Source organism: Lepisma saccharinum, chromosome 6 (assembly GCF_977018435.1).
Source record: "Lepisma saccharinum chromosome 6, izLepSacc3.1, whole genome shotgun sequence".
Lineage (NCBI taxonomy): Eukaryota > Metazoa > Arthropoda > Insecta > Zygentoma > Lepismatidae > Lepisma > Lepisma saccharinum.
Window position 1 is genome coordinate 45176747 of NC_139234.1, and position 23319 is coordinate 45200065.

Genomic DNA, 23319 nt, shown 5'->3' on the forward strand with positions numbered 1-23319 from the left:
TGTAGTTCTAAGAGAAATATGAATCCTGTTCATGATTAAGTTAGTGTTTTGTTGTTCAAAACTATTTTTTCTCGATGGGAAGACGAAATTAAGAAGAATGTTTTTCAGTGTGTTTTACATTATTTTTTACTATTTTTTCCTACTAGCCCTTCACCTAACTCCGAGCCACCAGCCGTCGCTGCAATCACATAGTAATAATGACAATAATAACTCTTATTATTATTATTATTGACCCATGCATATAAAGATGAAAGCCTCAGCCAAACTAAATAATAACATTATATTTAATACTAGAATGAATAAGTAAGGAGGTAGTATGAAAAAATAAGATTATTGGCTTGAAATTGCCTACATGGCGTGTGTGTGTGTATATAATATATATATATATATATATATAATTCATATTTCCTCCTTATTTAATCATTCCATTAAACATATTTTATTGCTTCGTTTGATAGAGGTTTTCATTTTTGTGAGCATGTGTCAGTAATAATAATAGTTGTTATTATTATGTGATGGCTGATTTCATTTTTTAATTCAAGAACGTTAACTGGAAGAACCACCCCCCTTTCAGCACATTTTTTCAGGTCAAACACTAGTGTACAAAAAAATACATGGCAGTAGTGCAATTATAACTTCCCACTCTAAATTCCAATACTGATAATTACAAATATTATATGTGGCGCATTTTACTTACTTTACAGTTTACTTAATGTTAACGTCACCTGTCATGCGGACAATTTATGATTACAAGAATGTACAGGAGCAACGGTCAAGAGAGTTGACAACAGAAGGTTAGAAAGTTGTGAAGAACACATCCATGGGTTGGTTGGCAACACTTGCTCGGGAGACCTGTAAAAGGAAAGTCCTCGGGAATCGTTGTCGGCGAGCGCCGAGAGATGTGATTACGGTGTAAGAAATGAGGGGTGGGCCAGACTTCTTATAAATCATCTCAGCAGAGCTCTGCTTGGACCGCGTGCTTTGTAATTCAAACTATGGGGCGAGAACACGCAATGGTTGCGGAAGGTTTGGAGAGGAGCGGATGGAAAAATAATTGTCAATACCTGTTTCCTGTTCGTTTCACTTAAGGCGTGCAATGCCAGTGGTAGTGTGGCAGGATAAAGTTATGTACTTTCAATGCGTTATGCGCTGAGATTTTTATTGTTATTCTCTCTAGTCGTGGTTACTGCTTTCTTGCTATTGATACGTAGTCACATGACATAAAAGTACGAATATAATGCTTGGGACTTAGGTCCGAATTTGGGTACGAGTGCTAGTGTGTGCCCTGCCGAGTGGTAGTCGATATTTGAATCTCGGATCCCGGATTGAACATCCTAATCTCGGATCCCGGATCGGACATTCGAATCTCGAATCCTCAAAGATTCAGATTTCAACTTTGACACGGACTATCAAGGCTTTCACTGATTTTTTCCCTTTTACCTTTAAGTTAAACTGATTATATCCATGGAACGTTGTCATTGCTGCTTTTTCAAACACATGATAGTCCCCTTATTCTTGAAATCGTTGTGCTTTGCTTTGGCAATATTGTCACGTTCCGCCGGAATGTAGTAACGTCGAATTCCCTGATTTTTTCGAGGATAGAGACTGCATAGAGAGCTCGCTTCCTTTTTTTGCCAGAGTCGGCGGAAGATGACGCATGGTATATTTGTCACGACAATGCAGCAGCGTCTTCCCTGCAGTTCGGAAAACAAATGCCCAGCGTGGAACGTCACAGTGAGGGATGTCCCCAGCCACGGACCGTGACCTGCATAATGTTCACTCTAGGCTCACATTTTCAAGCACATTTTTTTCTGTATGTGAGATATATGTCCTGAATGGCTATGCGAAACCAAGATTCTCGAGGGAAAGCGTTTTATATAAGCCTGTACTGTACGTAACAGTTATGAAACTCGCATCATTTTAGATGAAGGAACCTGCATACTGACTATTCCTCAGTGTTGAGTCAACAACAAAAAGTTTTTGGTAAGCTACGAAGATACTGTGTAAAAATAAATAAATAAATAAATCAGTGCAAGGACCGCCCTTGAGTGCAAATACCCCACTTCGAGACTTTAGGCCTTACTTAAATGCAACATAGGTATGAATGGTTATAAGTCCGTGATTTAAGGGTGACGGGATTAATCAGTGCAGCTTTATCCTGCCAGGTTTTAAGTGTGTTTGTTCTCCGTCGGAAAAAATAAATGACGGTGGCAGCTCTGAATCTGTGCAGCATGGTGTAGTTTTGGTCACATTATATCGTATTTACAACATGTCACCAGGTATTAGTCATCACAGCATATCTATGCCGATAATTCAAAGGCATTTTTCCCCCGTTTCGTAGAAATATGTTGAGACCAATTAAAGAGAATAATATTAATATAGCTTCAGGTTTACTCTGTTAAAAATTTGTTGTAAAGAACAGTTTAGTGCAAAAGAAAATATTGATTATACAGAGTACTTCATAAAAAAGTTACTTTGTGATATAAAATTTGGATTTTTTTTACCGTATAAATACATACATATTTGTATTGTTTTATGTCCTGGAGATCAGGCATATACATATTTTTTATACATCAAGTCGGAAAGGCGTGTGACTACTAGTCAACAGACCTGGGTTCGAATCCCTGGTTATCTCAGGTGAGAATTTTTCGAACAATGTCCCTGCATAAGGCAGCTTTTGAAATCGCCCAGTCTCTAGTCGCAGGTACCGGGGAAGGCAAAAGCGGCCTGAGCATGGTGTCGATCATACCACCTCATTATGGCCGAAATGGAGACTGTGTGGAGCACTGCCTCCCACCCCCACCCCACCCCACTCCACCCATGTCTTAATGAATATTTGAACATGTCTTAATGGCACGGTAAGGTAAAGGTAAAGTTCCGCGTGCATATAGCACCGTGCCATGAAGGCACATTTAGGGGACGTGGAGGAGTAGGGCCCCACATATTCTCGATCTCGGTCATTTTGGAGATCATGTGATCAGCACCAAGCTCTTGCCGCCTTATCTAACTAACTCTCTCGCCTTCTTGAATCCGAAGTATTATGGCTGCAGGAACGCAAGCCTTCCATCTGTCCATATCCTCGGCAAGATCTATCCAATCTTTTCCCTCCTTACCGATTTCCTTTGGGTTCATCTCAACGTTATCCCTCCATCTTCGTCGTGGCCTTCCTACAGGTCTCTTACCATCAGGTTTCCCAACAAGAACCTTCTAAAATATTCCTTCCTCTCCCATTCGTGCCGTATGGCCTACCCGCTCTGTCTTCTTGATTTAATTATTCTAATAATATCTGGACATGAGTACATATTATGCAGTTCTACATTTTGTAACCTTCTCCACTCACCTGTCTCCTCATCCCTTTCAGGTCCAAATATTTTCCTAAGGATTTTATTTTCAAATACTCTTAATTTATGTTCCTCTTTTTAATGTAAGGGACCAAGTTTCACACCCATATAATACTACAGGCATCCTTATGGTCTAGAGACTGAATTTTAGGTGGCAGAAAGTGTCACGTACACTGACGGGGCATTACCCCTGAAAACCTGACGAATCGTGGTCGTACATAATGCGATGTTGGCATTAGACATTTCTTATTGTGCTAACAAGGAAGCGAGTACTTGAGCACGCGAGCCTTTCTTCACAGAGCACGCAAATAGGATTATTTTACGTGGAAAACCCAAAATGTGAGTCACCAAGTGGTGCTTTACATTAAGGACTACAATTATTAAAGTAAAAACGTGCAGTTGCTCTCATATGTGGCGAGAATGTTATGCTGTGAGAGTCTTGAATAATATTACTCATGGTGGTAAGTGGAAATGCCACACTTTTTTTTTTAGTTTTGTCTCTTCCTCTGATCCATTAATTTAATGACTGGGTCTCTGATACGGCAGATCTGATTTCAGCACTTGTGAGAAATGAACTTCCCTTGAACATAACAGAAATATATCTTTTACGTGAACCTTTCATTGGCTAAAGCAGCAACAACAGCTCAGTACATGTTTCCCACTTGCCTCCCCCCTTTTTCATTGAATATGTTGGCTTTATATAACTTCTTCCTCATTTATTGAATTAGACTAATTCCTCTTTGTCGCCATTCAATAAAGGGGTCTCAGGCTCGATCCCCGATGGAGGCATAGTGCAGCAGTGTTCGGATTTCAATTAAAACTGTGGGTCAAGTGCCTATCCGGACATAAAGTGTAGGCTACTTGAACAAGTAACTGTCTTGCTTTGTTACAACATTGAAAGTAAGTACATATTACGCTAATCTTTTCAGATTATATTTATTGTCTTGCTTTTTACATGTTTTTTTTTTAATATTGTAAATAATAAGGAATAGCATTACAAGCTTACGTGTACAATTCAACACTTTTATTGCGAGGATAGGTAACTTTTTTTTACACAAAATAGTTGCTGTACTTTGAAAAGGCATCTAAAAATTTTGCAAATCCATAAGATTTTTGAAAACAAAAAGTTTTTTTGTTCTGAGCTACCACTTCTTAAAATTGCACGCTTTTTTGTTGTATAAATGATATTCCTCGTTTATCCTTTGTAACAGTTGCAACACTAAAATTCTATCTACGGCAATGGTTCAGTGGTTTATCAGTTGCAATAATTAAAAGGTTTGGATTTTGCATTTACGAGGTGCACGAATTATTCCTACATGTGAGATCTAAAAAATTCGCCAATATGTTCATGTGGTGTATCTGAGGATGACTAAAATCATATTATCTTAGTGCTTTAACTATTCTTTAGAAAAGGATGAACTCGACGGAAATGAGATAAAAAGCCAAATTTGATTTCTACCGGAAATTATGCGTAAATTCTACTTGAAGTTTTCTCCGTATCTCTGTAGACGTGAAAAATGACAACTTTTATTAATCCAATTCCCATTGAATTTATACATATTTATAAATGCTCTGAGGCAAGTTTTTCACAGATCAGTTTTTATTTTTATCGAGGAAGGAAAAGAAAAGAACGCGGCGGTAATTAGTAAGGTTGAAAAAGCTAAGACATCTGCTTGTACCCTTGAATTTTTGGAAAGTTCACCTTGAAAACCGTAAATTATACTTGCATTTTATCATGGTGCTATAGTAGCCACCCTGTTTTACATTTGACTATGAATCTAGCATCCAAAGTTGTTAAGTATTGCTGTCCTTTTAAGGTGACCAAAACTTTGTAATTTTGTCAAATCCATTCTTTAGAAACTGATATTCTATGTTCCTTGTAAATTTATAGTATTTAGGTTTTTTGTTTTCTTCTATGTTCACTCTTTATGTTGAAACTCTGTTTACTTCTTGTCCATTGCCGGTTCCAAGGTCTACTTTCGATCTCGCCACCGAAGTTTCGGGTTCGAGTCCCGGCATGGGTGTTCTTTGTGGGTGTCTCTTGAACAATTTCATCTAATCATCACTAATCTTCATCGTCACGATTATTTATTTATTTATTGAAATTTTCCAGTACAGCAGAAGCCATTTTAAATCGGAAAATAACAGCAAAACAGTACACTAGTGTTAAAATGAACACACGAAACAAGATGAAATAAACAAAATATGAATATAAACATAAACAAGTCAAGACAGTTCCAAGGTAAACAGATGTGTTTCACAAAAGCATTACTTATATACAATTTTTTCTATGTTGGTGATAAAAGATGGATATGAACTGAATATATCGGTTTGGTTTGAGATGACATTGAACTGATTTGGTAGCCTATGAAATAGTGAACGTTGAATGAGTGAGAGTCTTGGAGTTGCAGTGTGGAAAGTTTCCTTGCTCCGTGTTTTATGTCTGGGCACTCTGAGGGAGAGTTCGTGGAGTAGTGGGATGCTGCATCTTAGGTTTCCATTAATGATTTTATGTAATAATTTCATATCTGCAACGTATCTACGTGATTCTGGAGTATTTATGTTTAAGTTTACAAGCAGATCTCTCTTAGGTAGGTGTCTCAAGGCCGGCACTCTATATCGAGCGATGGAGAGGAAAAAGCTGAGAACATTGTCGATCTTGGAGGTATGAGAAGGGGCAGCCATGTTCCAGATGGGTGAACAGTATTCTAGAATGGGGGACACAAATGTTTTGAAGTAAATGGAAAGTGCTTTCGGGTTATGGATTTCGGTGAATCTGTAAAGTAAGCCTAGCATACGCATTGTCTTTTTTGTGATGGTTAATATGTGATTATCGAAAGTTAGTTTAGAATCTATGAGGATACCTAGATCTCGGTGTTGTGCTTCTTTTGCTAGAGTGATGTCGGTGAATGTTTTGCTTCAATGAAATTGTTATGTAAGAGCATTTCGAAGGGTTTGTGGATAGTTTCCATCGCTTACACCATTCAGAGAATCTATTTATGTCATTTTGGAGAAGTTGCATGTCTGATGGCTGTTTTATTTCTCTCATAATCTTGCAATCATCAGCGAACATTAGAATTGTGCTTGAGATGGGGGAATTAAAGAGGTCTGTGAGATCATACAGATATAATACAAATGGACAGAAAAGCGACGCTAAATAACAAGAATACAAACAAACTTCTTATTCATTATAGTGTAACATATTAACAGTTATGGATAAAATAGCTGTTGCTGTAATCCCAAGAATAAATTGTTCAGTGGCAATCGCAGTGTGGTGCTGGGCTCAATTCCCGGTAAGGCATGTTTGCGCTCAGTTGCTTCGTAATTCTCATTCGTTCATTTGAGTAAAGAAGTAGATCTAAGTTTGTAGGCGTTTTTATACACATTAAATCACTTAATGCGGACCCTAATAACGTCTGGAAGAAATGTCCCGTTGTCACGTTATTTTAAAGAGGAGTGTGGAATTAAACGGAAAGAATCTTTGTAGATCAGCATTAACGTCTGGTCCCAGGGTAAAATAGCCTTCTCCTTCCTCGAGATGGAATCAGATAGCGGGTAGGCTTACTATTAGGCACCGTGAGAGTTTTCCTGTCTTAATATCTTTGTTTAAACTGACAACATCAAGTATAGGGCTCGTTAAGAACAACATTGCAGCTCTATAAATGCAACCCCGAAGGTGAACCAATATACTTAATGTGCTCTAAGCTCGTCCCGGAGGTCTTCGTGTAGGACCAAGTTAGGCTGGAATGTTCCCTCTGCTTTGGAAGAACCAGGCTTTAATATTCGTTCCCCCCAGATAACGAATGCGAGCCATCGTAAGAGTTGGAAGCACCCTTTCCGAGATTAAATTTTATTGCTGCATCTGGAGATTTGAGGGGGAGGGGGAGGGTTAGAAACCATGCGGGATAGTTAGGATGAACTTCTTTATGGCGGGAGGTTCATTAGGATTACGTCAGTCTGGTTTCCCAAGCTCTGCTTCTTTTGTTCTTTATGTGCGTCCAAGAGGCCCTGGTGGTATGACCAGCAATGCAAAGACGCATTTTATCTTATTTTTTTCGTTCTTTCACAAGTGCAGAATTAACTTTTATTGTCGACTAATATTTCTGTTGGAAACGACTATATTTCCACTCAACCTGGTGAAAGGAAACTTATGAAAGTGTCACAATTTTCTTAGCAGTGTTCATTCCTTTGGACACCAAAAATAGTTGAGATGTTAGAATAAGACATCTGGAAAAAGTTATGAAATCAACTTACGAGTAAAGATCATGGGAAAAGTGCGGAGATTTCGTAATAATATTAAGAAACCTAGGCGAGCCCTGGAAATATAATATACACTAAACAATATGCAACTGTGTTGGAACCAAAAGTGGTAGAACGAGACACTCCTTTTAGTGTTAATGCGGAATTAGCGTTGTTTAGCACCATCTTTGGTGCATTGTTACAGCATTTGCTATTAAACCACATGAAGTTGCTTTTAACACTCAATTAGGTGTTGCGTTACACTACTTGTGGTAGGAACTCAATTGCATATTTTATAGAGTTTACTTTCTTTTGAGTCCCAGGGTGTGAATGTGAAATAACGAAAATGCATTTCGAATTTTCCTCCGGCCAGCTTCTTAATTGGAGATAATTTATAACAGTGCTATTACATTTTATTTTCAGCGTTGTTGAAAATACTTTATTCATTCCAATAGCTGCAAGGTTGAAAACGTAGGCATTTATTTATTTATTACTAAGTTGAAGTGTTCTATAAACGTCATCTGGAAAGTTGTTTGGAAGTCAGGGAATTTTCTTGTGGCAAAATGAATATGAACCCAGAACACTAAACGCGCCCTTGAATGTTAATCATAAATCAAATTAGCCAGTATATATGCCCGTTGTCCTAGGATATTCCCAAGAGAAGATTACAATTTACCTTATTTCCAATTAATTATATTTTTGGTTATGCCGGCAAAATTGCAACAAGGTTGTTTTTTTTTGGATAAGTTTACTCCTTGTGTTCGAGCGAAATCTTCTCGTACACAATTAATAAATTTTGCACTTTTACACGCTATACTGAGGAAACATGTTAAGAACGCCATGCGAGAAAACCATGGCCGGAAACATTTTATGCCATGTTCTGAAGCTTCGTAACACAGTCTACTTATTGGCCAGCATTTGCCGATATTGCACCTAACATCGCACTAAGTCTAAGAGCCATCCATATTCAATTTGTATGCATGACCTTTCGATTTTTTTTCATCTGTAACAAATTATGGCAGTTCTTTGGCAACATTCGCCTTGCCATGCTAACAAAGCATGTTGTGTTTTAAAAATAATCACCGAATAATAAATACTGCCGCGACACTTATACAAACCAAACTACACAATAAGATAGTGAACATCGTAGGAACGATGCGATCAGAACGCTCCCATACTATCAAGGAAATGTATGTGCTAAGGTGAAATGTTTCATTGTTTTTGTAGTTGAATTGAATACAGGTCCTGTTATATTTCGAATCTTAGATTGTTAATGGCTTTTATTTGTCCCGAGAATATTGGCACAATGGTTGATTGCGGAATTCCAACCACTAGAATATATGTTCCTACCGGGAAATGAAGTCGGGAACCCTTGGTTACAAGACAACAACGTTTACTACTACGCTATGGAAGCTCTTCTTGCGTTTACGACAGTGGAACAATATGGTGAATGCAATCAGTAGGAAAAGCCTGTAATTTATGACGTGCACCAGCTTTGTAAACAAGGTATGTGTGTGCGCGCACGCTTAAGATAAAGGTAAAGCTACCCCTTGCACATTGCAGCATGCCATAGAAGCATATGGGGGTATTCAGGTAGGGCGCCACACATTCACAATCTCGCCATTGTGGAGGTGGTGCGAACAGCACCACGCTCCACATACTCCATGCATACCACGTGAAATCACCTACCCGAGAATCGAACTCGGGTCTCCAGCGTGGGAGTCAGATAGGACCACCACGGTTCTTACATGGGAATTCCATAAGAGTGGCGGAATGGTTAGCACAACGCGCTACGACGCCAGAGGTTCGAATCCCGGCCTGGGCATGGATGTTCTTTGTGAGTGCCCCTTAATCAATTGCATCGTATCATCAGCATCCCTCATCGTCATCTTCGCAATTAGCCAAAAGTGGCAGAAAAGCGAAGTAAAATAAACCAAATCAATCAACCATAATAGTAGCTTTCAAGACCTCGATGTAAGGGTAGGTAGGTAAGCTTTCCCAAAGTGCATAATTGGGGTTGATGACCAGCTGTAGACAGAAAATCTTTTACAAGATTTACATCGCCTCGTCCGTGGAGCAAGGCTGCATGCCCTGGCGAGGCGCGGCAGATATACATGCCAATATTGCGAGGAGAGTTGAACCAGCGTAGGAGATCGTGATGCCTGGGTGTAGGTGCGGACAGCAAGCTTTCCTCGATCCTTCTCTTCTGGGAAGGACTCAACCCTCCATGTGCTCTCAGGATGCGATGCTTTTTTGTTCTTTCTTTTTGGGTTCCCTTTTCGGGGTTAGTGACGAGCTATTTACCAAATTACAGCCTCGAGTTTGATGGATATCATGCTCCCCAGAATACCTACCCTCGAAGTTTACGTTCCTAACAGGTCTTCATGTAAGTTCACGCAAGTTTACTCAAGCAACCGCAGTGAATTGACTTGATGCCATTTTTACTTGGATGTGGTCGTTGTCTTACTCAAGAAATTTTCGCAACACGCCATTCAGCGAAGCCAGTATTTAAGGATGTCGGTGTTTAATTGTTAGTAATTTTTATTGCGGGTGACTGTACAGCCAACGAAGTTAGTAATAAGATGTGTTTTATACAGCGTATATTGATACAATTGTAGGTTGAATTGTATCTTCTGCAAATATGCTGTATAAAGAAACAAACTGCCGGAGTACTAAGTGACTTCACTTTCCTGGTTGGTTTTCGTGACTTCTTGAAGAGCGGGGCTCGTGTTCGAGGTTTGTGCGATTGGGGCAAACCCTACGCCGGAGCATTGCTATCGCTCAGGAATGCACTTGAAGGTGGAGGAGTAAGGTATGGCTTGTCTCGTGTGATGGAAAGCTACACGCTTGATACAAATTACGTCAACACCTCAGGAGTCACGTTCGGTTAGTTCATTAGACGTGCTTCCTGCGAGGTGAATAACGAGTCCAGGTTCCGACAAGGTCGCTGTTGCACAAGCGCCATTTACCTTGCCATTGCACTTGCACGTGATGTCGCGGAGCCTTTCGTTACTTTAGATCAGTGTTATTCAAACTGTGAGGGACACTCACAAAGGACAGCCATGCCCAAGCCGGGATTCGAACCCGGGACCCCTGGCGTTCTGTGCACTTTCTTCAGGTAACGAGTAACCAAATTTATAGTTACTTTTAGTTATTTTTTTCCACGTTTCAACAAAATTGTGGTTGTCCAAAAACAATACATGATCGGCCATGATACGAACCCACAGCCTTGAGTACTCAACATGATGAGATCTTTGTGTGTGCTTCTTTCATCCCTTTCGTATTCATCATGCATCCCATATGTCGTGATTAACTTACAGATAGACAGTCGCAAAGAACTCGCTTAAAAGCAGCGGTTATGTGTATTCCTTCAAGTGACTGTATTTTATTCGAATCGAAGCTTTAAATATATTTTAGTAGTAAATTGTCCGATGACAAATAGTACGTATCACGGTCTCGTGAGGGCCTAATTGTATTTTAAGCTTTAATGTTTTCGTGCGAGATTAATCTTTTGTTCATCGAAGCCAGTGACTTAACACACACACACACTCACACACATCTCCTAAACTTTTTCACAAAACTTCAATTTATGGCCATTATGGCCCTAGAGTTACACTTACACCCCCGTAATTATGGATTTACACCCCCAGATAGAAAATTCTAGATAAAACCCTAATAGAAGACTAGAATTTTAAGAAATAGCTGCTTTTCTTCAAGAAGTACACTTCAGTATTAGGAAATGTAATTTACCGTCACTCGTGACAAATTTAGTCTCGTTGTGCACCAAAAAACGGAAATATACCAAACATTTCCATAAGTTCAATACTACGTTCTGCACACAGTAGAATTTCAAGTCCACAACAAATTCTTGACTTCAGTCTTTCAATATCTGAATATAAAACTATAAAATATATATATGACAACGTAATTGGTTTGGTTCGCTTTCTACCACTTTTGGCTAACCGGGAAGATGAGGATGAGTGATGATATGATGACATTGATGCAGGGACACTCACAAAGAACACAATATGCCCAAGCCGGGATAATATGAATGAACATGTAGAGATTATCCATGTACTACGTTTAAGATAATCAATGTTTAAGTAAATTTCTGTCGAAGGTGTAATAAAGTGTAATGATTTTATGTTATTTTCTGTAATTTAAAAAAATTCTCTGTCGAAGACTATAAATATTTAGCATTACGTTTAATAAAATTATATTAATGTTGAATTTTTCTACGACGATTGGGAGTGAATGGGAAAGGTTCGCTAAAAGTATTAATTGTATTAGAAAGATACGGTATGTCAAAATTTATAGGAGACCAAGGGAAAACCAGATATTCTTCAGTTACATTGGTCGCCCAAGAAATTTCACTTCCTACCAGATATAAACAGACTGCGTTTGATACGTAGTTTTCAACCGGCTTTTAACACACACCCATACATGCTGATTAATTTTTCAGATTTTGGAATATCACATCGGTTTTTCGAAAGGAGAGGACAATTTGAAAAAAAATCTGCCCTGGTGGCAGACAAAGCTTCAGTCGAGCCGACCTGTCGTTTCAGAATGTAAAGATTGTTAGCTTAGCGCCTTGGAAACAGTAGGTTCTGTGAAGGCTAACACAAATGCCATAACATTATTCTGTTCGGGTGGGGCAATAAAAGGTGTCCTTTCGATGGCTTTTTTTTCTACCTGTCTACACCGCAGGAAGTCCTGCTAGTATCGCGAGTGAGCTTTTTCTATCGACGCCCTACAAATAGGCGGAGAGGTTGGGGTCCGAAGTAGGTCCAAAAATAGTATGTACACCTTCCCTTGTAAAAATCGGACTTTTAAATGCGACCGTGTGGAATTTCCATGTGGGTGCCGTAATATCGGTTCGCTGACTGCATCATTGTTTCAAATGCAATCTTGTTGCTGGTTTATCACCTGCAACTGGGTAGGCAGTGTTTCCAGCTTACGCTTGCACGATTTCCCTTCAACGTGGAATTGGTTGCCAGTTTCCGAGTCAACTATTACCGTTCGCTGAAATATATTTTTGCTCCTTTCTGTTTCGGTTATTTTACGTCGCTTTTCTACGTCTTTGATTAATGACGACGACGAGATGAATGGTGAACTGGCTCATGGTACAAACAACTGTAATGCCTTAACGAGGGTTCGAACCTAAGACCTCTGGCTTTGTATCGCGTTCTGGGTACATTTGCATTGTGGAGTGCATAATGGAAAATCATGTTAGAGACATGCAAACGTAATATTAAGATTCAAAACATCTGTTTCTGTACAGAACCGCAGAAAGTGTAAGGGTAACCTTTTCGGAAGGCACTCATATCAACTCCCATTTAATGGGGGGAAGGGGAGGCCACGGCCATCTCCTGGAAAATTGTTACCCTAAAATTATACCGCGTGAGGCACCTAATAGTACCACCTGAAATAGCGAAGAAACCAGAAACAGTAGCGATGTGAGGTTTGCGGGAAACAATAATATCAAATGGGGCTCGTAAATCGGAGGTATGGGGTGGGTCGAAGAATATGGACAAATGGGGCGTCTTGAGCAAAGTCACATTTTTTTTAAATGAACGATATACAATAACATGCATAATATAAAAGAGCACACGCAGAGAAACACAACGCCGTTGGTATCATGCATCTACTGCACATAGGAACTAGTGTTGCCCACGAGACGAGACTTTGGCCTGTCTCGTCTCGTGGAAATGCTGTGAAATGCTGTCTCGTCTCGAAAATATTAGTTTGTCTCGGGACACATGATCAATCTCGTCTCGAATTTTTAAAAGCCTGTCCCGTCTCGTCACGTGGGCAACACTAATAGGAACGAAGATATGCCCATGTGAAAATATGTAAACAAACTAACAAGTGGCCCACTTGACCGTCAGTACCACGGCATGTACAAGTATGAGATGTCGGAAGCCATTGGACAAAATGAAGACAGAACGTGTTAAAGGAAAAAAAATACAGTTGACATCGTCAGCACCATGTATTTGACAGTGTTACAGCATAATGAAAATGACCATGACAGTATGTCGAAGAACCACTGCGTAAGAAGCGAAAACCTGTCAAAGTGTATGTACAAAGTGTTGGCCGTCAGCTGCGATACAGGCAACGAGGCGCCCACGCAAAGATCGTTGCACAGAATGTAGCATCTCATAGGGAATGTCCCTACAGGTCGCAGTAATGCGGTGTTGCATATCCTCTGGAGTTGTTGGCACATCCCGGTAGACAATGTCCTTCAGCTTTCCCACAGGAATAAGTGTAACGGTGGCAAATCTGGGAACGAGCCGGCCATTTGACAGGCCCTCCAAGTCCAATCCAACGATTTGAAAATGTATTTTCCACACATGCTGTAGCGCGTCTTGCACTGTGAGCTGGGCACCCGTCATGTTGGTACCACATGTCCCTCCTTGTCTGAAGTGGTATGTCCTCTAATAGTACAAACAACTCATGTTGTAAAAACTGTATGTATCGGTCAGCATTCAGTGTCCCTTGTATAAAAAAAGGGCCAATGAATTGTTCACCCACTATACCACACCACACGTTCACACTCCATGGGCGCTGGCGTTCCACTTGGCGAAGCCAATGTGGATTTGTCACCGACCAATAGTGCATGTTCCTTAGGTTGACATTTCCATGATTGGTAAAAGTTGCCTCGTCAGTGAAGAGGATACGAGACAAATCGGGTGTTTCGTGTCGTAACAACCTTGTGCAAAACCGAACACGGTCCACAAAATCATTCCCGTGAAGTTCCTGATGGAGGAAGATATGATATGGGTGAAACGTGTGTGTGTGCAGAATGCGCAATACACTTCGCTGACTTATCCCAGCATCCCTGGCAATTTCACGGGAGCTAACGTGCGGATTCACAGCAACAGCGGCGAGAACATTTGTTGCACCTGCCTCACCTGTATTTGGCTTGTTCCGCACACGTGCTCGTGGTGTTACACTTTCGGTGCCTCTTAATTTAATAAATAACTTACCAAACAGACGTCGAGATGGCTGTCGTCTGTCCGGATATCTCTCTGCGTACACACGGTAGGCTTCTGAGGCATTATTTCGGCATTCCCCATAAATCAGGAACATGTTCGCTTTTTCTATGTTTGTGAACACCATAATCTTCGCTCTTACCACTACGACTGCTTGCTATGAACTAACACGATCTCGTGGACCTGCTATCAAAACTTGCTCTGCGTAAAGGCAGTTCTGTCAGGCACCTGAGAAGTCTTACATGCCGTGGTACTGACGGTCAAGTGGGCCACTTGTTAGTTTGTTTACATATTTTCACATGGCCATACCTTCGTTCCTCTGTACAGTAGATGCATGATACCAACGGCGTTGTGTTTCTCTGCGTGTGCTCTTTTATATTATGCATGTTATTGTATATCGTTTCATTTAAAAAAATATGGCTTTGCTCCAGATGCCCCATTTGTCGATATTTTTCGACCCACCCCATACCTCCAATTTACGAGCCCCATTTGATATTATTGTTTCCCGCAAACCTCACATCGCTACTGTTTCTGGTTTCTTCGCTATTTCAGGTGGTACTTTTAGGTGCCTCACGCGGTATATTACATACTATAAGTGTTTTTTGTGGGGACAACACTATCATGGAGGAAATATGTCTCGTCCCCCCCCCCCCCCGTTATATAGTAGCCAGTTCCGCTGTACCTTGTATCCTCAAGTTTCCTGTGGAATTCTTCTATGCAAGGCGGAGCTTTCCAGGAGACGGAGGAAACCGAATGTGAGGTAAACCAGGAAACGAACTTTCTGCACCCGCATCCCTAGCAATCTACAGCAAATAGTCAAAAGTGCTGAAGCATCCAGAAATGTCATTTGTCAATAGAACATTCGCTTTTGAGCAAGTTTCTCCTTACGATTTATGGGTATGAGTTCTTGTTTTATATTGATAGACACTGGGCCAGGTGTCGTACGTTCGAATCCTGGTGCTCTATTCTGTTTATCATTTATTTCTTCATTTCACTATCAATATTTCCGTTCAACTTGCAGCCGAGTTCTTTCTTGATTATAATGCACCGGCCTCTGTGGTGGACTGGTTAGCAGAGCGCGCTACAACGCCAGAGGTCGTGGGTTCGAATCCCGGCCTAGGCGTGGGTGTATTTTGTGAGTGTCACTTCATCAATTTCATCATATTATCACTCGCACTCATCTTCGCGATTAGCTAAAAGTGACAGGAAAGATAAGTAAAATAACCATAATAGCCTGCAAGTACTGTAAATTGACTTAAAACCACTCGCGGTTAACTTTTCATGTAAAACACAACTCAATAAAATATGAATATATGGCGTAGCTAAGCCAGATTCCCTTATCAGGAGGAGTAATTGGAAGTGAACTACCACGTACTGAAACATGACCCATTGTGAATCGAACAGCATTTCTAACCTATATATATGCATATGCAACCACGTGACAAATATTTGCAGTTGACCCTGACATTTGTTTCTGTCAGAGAGTAAAAAAAAATATGATACGGGTAGACTACATGTGTGCATAATGCAAACAATTCAAATAGTCTACGAGAAGCAACATATGTGTGTAGGGTTGATAGATGAGGGTTCACACCCATTTTGCAAAGTCCCTGACTTTTCCAGGTATTTTACATAACTGTGTAATGATTTAACACGCTAAAAGATAAGAGTTACACTCAACATTGTAAGTTAATCAAATGAATCACGTTTGTTGAACCTTTTTATAAGCAATATTACCCAAAAAGGAAGATTGTTGGGAAGATAAAACGAAACGTGTTTCCGGTTACAAATTCTACCAAGCTAAAATCATATGTTTCCAATGACCTCAGTCAAGCCTTGTTTTCCTGACTCCTCCAGTTGTCCAGGACTTTGGAGTCAGTGCGAACCCTCTAAATAAATTATCTGAAGGGAACGGCTAAGTGATTTCACCTGGCAGTGTGTCTGCTGGCATAATATTGTTTATGAGTCATTCCATGCCAAATCAACACAGATATGTGCAATTTTTAACCTGACCATCTCCGATTTTCATGAAATTTGGGGAGTTGAAACTATGCATAGAACTTAGTAACTATGAAAATTTTTAGTCTCGTGCGTCTTGTAATTGTTAAATTATTCAAGGTCAAAGTTTGCAGAAATTGCCCTTTTTGAGCCCGCTTAGCTATACTAAATGTGCTGTAACTCCGCCCCTATTTCGCCTAGAAAGCTCAAATAAAGCTTATTGTACAGGGAATTGAACAAGCTTTCCAGATATATATAACAAGCCCACCTTTCGATAACAATATAATTTTGTCACGTGACCTTGACTTTTGACCTTGAATATCTCAAAACATGTCATCACCAAAAATCGTGAAAAAAATATATTTGGTCCCTCATACCATACTCTAAAACATACCAAAAAATCATTCTGGGACTGCAATGGGATCAGAAGATACAAAATAATATGTGTAACTATGTGACTGATAAAAGCCCCATTACATGAACTATGAAGAGTCAAATGTCCCTTAACACCCCCTACAAAATGTGAAGGAGTTATCCTGGGTATAATTGGTCATAAAAGAAATAGGTTAGGCACAGGGAGATCCCTAGCCGTGTGTGTCAAGCGCAGGTCCGGCATATTGTTGACCGCCATATTGAATTCAACGCAAAAATTTCAAAGGAAAGGGGGGTGATGTGATATATCAAATCAGGCTAGAATTTCACGAAAAATGAAGTGACGAAGGATTTTCCAACATACATTTAACAAGCAAAAATTTATTACTGCATGCTTGTAACCATTTTCTCCTTTTCGAGGTGTTAAAAACAAAGCATTGGAATGCTCCTAACGTGTTAGGAACTCATCGAGATCACGCTGACATCTTGGGAGAGAAAGAAGTATACGCACCATTGCATATGATTTTAATCAGCTACATTCACCAAATAGTTGAATAGTGAAGAATATTGGGAAAAGTATCTCAAACAATTAAGTGACACTTCCTTTGGAATGAAAACTTCTTCAGTGACGAGGCAAATTTTTATGTTCACGGTGAAGTTAATAAAAATAATATGCAATAACTGTGATTTGCTCAGTCGAATGGTTGTTGCTGGTAAGCTAATTATGTGGTATAATGTATAGCGAACGGAAATGGTTGGTCCATATTCAACAACGGAACCTTAAATGGTGAGGGTTTCTTGAATTTGTTAAGTGAACAGTTTTTTTCACCCTTGCTTACAGGATATGGCACTTTTCGAGAGTTTTGAAACAGGACAGAGTGTGACCACACTATGCAGACATTTTTGCAATTTCTTCATGGTAATTTTCTAGGTAGATTGATGGGCACACGGGGATCTATTAAAAGGCCAGATATAACATCTTAGGAGGACTTTTACCTTCAGAAACATTTGAAGAGAATGGTGCATGCACTAAAAATCCCTGATATTGACCATCTGAGAGAAGGCATAGTTGCTGCTTGCGATGTTGTTGCACATGCTACATTACCAAATCTTCTATGCGAGTGTGAGAGACGTCAACGAGTGTGCTCACAGGAAATTGACAACATTATAATGTGCATATATCGTAAGTGAAAGATATGTGTATAACTTTTAGCTGGCGTAAGATACGTTGGAAAATCCTTCGTCACTTCATTTCTCGTGAAATTCTAGCCTGATTTGATATATCACATCACCCCCTTTCCTTTGAAATTTTTGCGTTGAATTCAATATGGCGGTCAACAATATGCCGGACCTGCGCTTGACACACACGGCTAGGGATCTCCCTGTGCCTAACCTATTTCTTTTATGACCAATTATACCCAGGATAACTCCTTCACATTTTGTAGGGGGTGTTAAGGGACATTTGACTCTTCATAGTTCATGTAATGGGGCTTTTATCAGTCACATAGTTACACATATTATTTTGTATCTTCTGATCCCATTGCAGTCCCAGAATGATTTTTTGGTATGTTTTAGAGTATGGTATGAGGGACCAAATATATTTTTTTCACGATTTTTGGTGATGACATGTTTTGAGATATTCAAGGTCAAAAGTCAAGGTCACGTGACAAAATTATATTGTTATCGAAAGGTGGGCTTGTTATATATATCTGGAAAGCTTGTTCAATTCCCTGTACAATAAGCTTTATTTGAGCTTCCTAGGCGAAATAGGGGCGGAGTTACAGCACATTTAGTATAGCTAAGCGGGCTCAAAAAGGGCAATTTCTGCAAACTTTGACCTTGAATAATTTAACAATTACAAGACGCACGAAATTAAAATTTTTTATACTTACTAAGTTCCATGCATAGTTTCAATTCCCCAAATTTCATGAAAATCGGAGATGGTCAGGTCAAAGGCTGTGTTGATTTCGCATGGAATGACTCTTATATTGTGCATTTTCGCTTTTAGAATCTTATTCGACAGTAAAAATAAATGCCAGTGGCAACCAAGAAGCTATTAAATGGGGTTGCATACATGTGGGATAGAAAATGCCATTTTCAACGGCTCGTAGCATCGAAATTTTTGGCCTTGATATCTTCTACACACTTGAAAGTTGTCTGTTGTACGGTCACACCACTGTGTATTTATGTTCAAGACAAGTAGAAAAGAAAAAAGTTGCAGTAAAACAAATTCCGATTGACAGAATTTCGTAAATAATAATGTACTTAATTTCTTGAGTGTTTTGGACAAATAACAATATATGTTAAAAGTACTTCAGGCAATTTTTTGCCCCAAGAATCTATCAACGATTCGGCTGTGAAGTGGATGCTCCTATTTACGTAATATTAATTAACCCTAAGCCATTGAGTGGCAGAATGGACATCAGTTGCAGAAAAACCCTGATGTTGGAGAAAGAAAACAAACTCTCCATAATAGAGAGTATAGAAAATTCTCCTCCATTCTAATTATGTGAAACATAGACACACTCTAAAAGAAGAAACCATTCAACAATCAAGGTTCCTATTTTTCGAGTGTCAAACAACTGTTTTTTCCTAATAAAAAGTTCCGACAATTTTAAAAATGTACACAGTGTTCTGCAGAAAGTCCTACATAACCAGTACAATGTCTGTAGTGGCGCAAGAGTCTTTCTTCCCTTATACGTAGCAATTAGTGTCCGAGCCGAGACGAAAAAGTCGGGACATGGATTAAAAGTAATGGACTATCCAGACTAAATCGGAACGTCCGATAGCCTTGCATCAATGGTTATAGAACTAAAATAGCCCAATATTGCAGACTCCAGACTTCTAGAGCCTGCCTCTGTCCAGAAACAACCTATTCATTTGTGCAAGGACAAAATAGAAATTCATGCAAAATTTGAAAAGCCATCAATATAATTTTTGTAGGTTTTATTAGTTCGAATTAAAATTTTTCATAGCTCGGGCCTGACTCCAGAAAACGAAACTTGGTAGTTGGCAAGCCAGTCTTTGTTTGTAGCAGAGTGGTTAGCCTAGCACGCTAAGGCACAAGGATCCCATGTTCGGGTATTGGGTAAAATATGGCTTTGTATCATTGTGCTGGTGTCGTCATCTATTTCATCAATTCGTTACACATCATCGCCACGATTAATGTAGTGAGATACAAAAGCGACCCGAAATAATGTAAACAGAAATAGATGGTTATTAAAGCAATGCTTATTCGAATCCTACCCATATTCCTCTATTAGCAATATTTAAATATAATATCAGGTTACTCAGCACTTGTAATTTTGCTGATATGAGAATTTTTTAAATAGTTTTCCCCTCCAGAATCACGAATTTCCCCTGTTCGGCGGGAAAATTCCCTCCACGTGGCAACTCTGCCCCAATGCAGCAACTGAAAAGTACAAGTCCTTGACGGAAACAGGTCTGCTTCCCCTCCCTCCCCTTCCCATAGACTGGCCATCCCTTTCAGCATGCTGGCTGCGAAGTCACGAGTTGATGGGCTGCTCTGATACAGTGGAACCGGTCATGCTAGTTTGAGACTTCGGTCGAGGTCGTGCAATCTCGGCCTTCTCCGTAAATCTTACCTTTCTACCTTTCCCACTTCACGCTTGCTCACAAGTTATGTTCATCTTGCGGCTTCATTCAGAAGTGAGTCAACGTCCCTCGTGTGATTATGCACATGTTGCAGCCTATTAGTCGTAAAACTTATCGTGGCTGAATCATCCTAACCGCTATGTGTTGCTGTCAACGTGCTGTGTATTCCGGCTTGCATAACTCTGTAGGTAACCAACCATTTCAATCTAGAGGCACTCAAATATTTCGGCTATTTCCCAAGTTAACAAAAACGCAAGTGTCGCCGTTACTCTGTCTCTCTCTCTCTCTCTCTCTCTCTCTCTCTCTCTCCCCCCACCCCCTCTGTGTGTGTATTGATAACGAAAGAACTGAGGGTGAGCGGCAAAGAAAGTTTACTTTCTCTTGGTAGGCAAGGCTTAGCATTGAGGGACCATAGTGCGAGGCAAAAAGTTGGTATGACTGCTCCTCTAATCGCCGCCACTGGTCTTGAAATTATCATAGAAAATCTGTCATGAAGTTTGTATTTGGATGCTCGTATTAAACCAAGTAATACTGTCCTAGAACATGTTTATATTTCTGTTCTGTTTATTTTGCGTCGCTTTTAACACCTATTGGGTTAATCGCAACAATTTGGATCAATGGTGGCATGATGAAGTTAATAGATTATGGTGTGAACACAATGCCATTTTCATGTCTTACTCAGGATTCGAATCTGTGACTCTTAGCTTCGTAGTGCGTTATTCTGTTCATTCAACTTGCAGAATAAGGAAGAAAGCGACCTGAATTTGGCGAAGGTGCGTGTAAATACAGCATTTTTCTCATACATATTCTCGAGCTTGGCCATAGTGGAGATGATATGATGACCACCACGATCAGACGCCTTCACCATCCACTGCTATGTTTTTTTTATTTTCCATACGACATTCAAACAAGACATTACGAGATACCACTTGGAATTATTTATAGTATTCTATGATTCTCTCTATTGTCACGTGTATTTTCTTCCTTACGTATGTCCTTCAAACGTCAGCTACATCTGCAAAATCCCATCCTTCTGAAAATGTTAAATATCCACACTCCTCACGAGAGGCACAAAATATCAGACTATATATCCCTCCTTAAAATAGTCAATGGCAACATTAGGAGGAGTGTGATCACCTTCTACAGTACATTCTCTTTCAAGTGTCGTCTCTCGCACCACCCGAAGTACAGAACCAAGATTATGCCTCATCCCGCGTCCCCTCTGTTCCCCTTTCCAACCAATACAATAATTTATCAAACCAATATACATTTTTTTCTTTAATCAGGCACGTTTTAGAAGGCTGTTTTGTGATAATATGTAAGTCACTTTACCACACTTTATCATGTTAGTGCCTCCCAAAGTAAAATGGCTAATGCTGTATTTGAAATCCTCTGTTTAATAAATAAATAGGTATGGAGATGCCTTGTTTTTAGTCTTGCAAGATGAGATTTATCCAAGACACGATTTTCCTTTAATTCATGCGTTCTTCCCAATGTTGATAATGAAGGATCTTTTCTCTGTGTGATCTAAGCTCTGACACACGCATAATTTTATAATCAATTTCAATCAAACAGTAGCAAAGCTTTTATGTGAGGATCAAATGACTTAGAACATTGTTTGTCATGACTTTAAATTAGGGATGGTAGCGAGACGAGACTTTTCTCAATTTATGAGCACTCTCTCGTTCTGGTATCGATCTTTCTTCATAACATTTTTACCTGTTTGACACTAATTCTGCATAGGTGCACTAATGAAATGAAATAACTTTGCTGCTACAACTACACAAAATGTCTATCCGTAAGTGATCATAGACGGCTTGGTGACCGAGCTCCGTTTTACCATTGGCAATGCCTTCCAGCATTAGTGTGCAACGTGAAGGCCTAAATGCTTGGAGATGAGAGAAATCTCTGTTTCCTCAGTCTCTCCCATTCTTTTTTATTATGCCTTTCTCTCTCCTTCTCCTTTGTTATACTTTGATCTCTCTCTCTCTTCCTCATATGTCTTTATCTACCCATCTTCTCATACCATTCTCTTTCAGGCCTCCCCGATGGCGCATTGGTAGCGTCGTTGCCTTGTAATCAAGGGGTTCCGGGTTCGATACCCGGTGGAGGCACAAGTGGTTCGGATCCCACTATAGGTCCAGTTCCGATTAGCCTTCCTGTGCACAAAGTGGACTTAAAACACCAAATCAAACCGAAGCCAAACCTTCATATGACTTGATCTACTCCTCTTCTCACACCATTCTCTCTTTCTCTTCTTATTCTATCTCTCTAGTACTTTGCTCTCTTCTTATGCCACCTCTCTCCCTATCCCACCCTCTTCTTTTATCTCTCTCTCTCTTTCTTTCACTCTTATCTTCTCATACATTGCTCTCTCCCTCCTTCATAAACCGTACTCTACTCTCTACTCTTCTACTTTTCGCTCTATTTTCTCTTCTTATATATTTCTTTATCTCTTTTTACTTATATCTTTGTCTCCTTTTTCTTATGCCTTTCTTATACTATTATCTCTTTCTCTCTCTCGAGAAAGAAGAGAGGAGGTGAAACAGGAAGAAGGAGGTGGAAGAAAGAAAGAAGGAGAAAAAAAATAATCTCTCTCTCTCTCTCTCTCTCTCTCTCTCTCTCTCTCTCTCTCTCTCTCTTTCTCTCTCTCTCTCTCTCTCGTGCCACCGATGTGAAACTTGCAGCTTGTGAGTATAAGGTCACGAGCTGCTGCAGTATGCTTTGCGAGTTAGGAAAACTATGAATCCCCTTCCCTCCTT

General features: G+C 39.8%; 1 protein-coding gene across 2 annotated transcripts in view; it reads left to right on the plus strand.

The window, feature by feature from the left end:
• The window catches only part of Su(var)3-3 (lysine-specific histone demethylase Su(var)3-3), a 786450-nt gene that overhangs the window by 565491 nt on the left and 197640 nt on the right, over window positions 1-23319 (plus strand). The window lies entirely within an intron of this gene.